Below are 292 nucleotides of genomic sequence, written 5' to 3'. Positions count from 1 at the left end.
CAAGACACTGAAATAAATATATAAGTGACCCCCTAAAAAAGACGAAAAGTCCTTCTCTTTCCCGTTTTCTTTCTCACAAATAGACAGGTCCAGCAACAAGCGAGGATATAAGTCACATCTAACCCCCAAAAACGCGATAACAGGTACATTATGAGGGCCCGTAAACGGCTCTATCGACAATGAGTCTTGTGCCTCTTCTATTTTGTTATTATTTTTTCCTTTTTTCGCTGAAAGTAATGTCTTGTTATTTTATTGATTTTTTTATTTCGGTTTTCTTTGGGGTTTTATGGTC

Source organism: Penaeus monodon, chromosome 33 (genome assembly GCF_015228065.2).
Source record: "Penaeus monodon isolate SGIC_2016 chromosome 33, NSTDA_Pmon_1, whole genome shotgun sequence".
In the NCBI taxonomy this organism is placed as follows: domain Eukaryota; kingdom Metazoa; phylum Arthropoda; class Malacostraca; order Decapoda; family Penaeidae; genus Penaeus; species Penaeus monodon.
The sequence above is the reverse complement of the archived record's forward strand: the minus strand, read 5'-3'. Positions refer to the sequence as shown.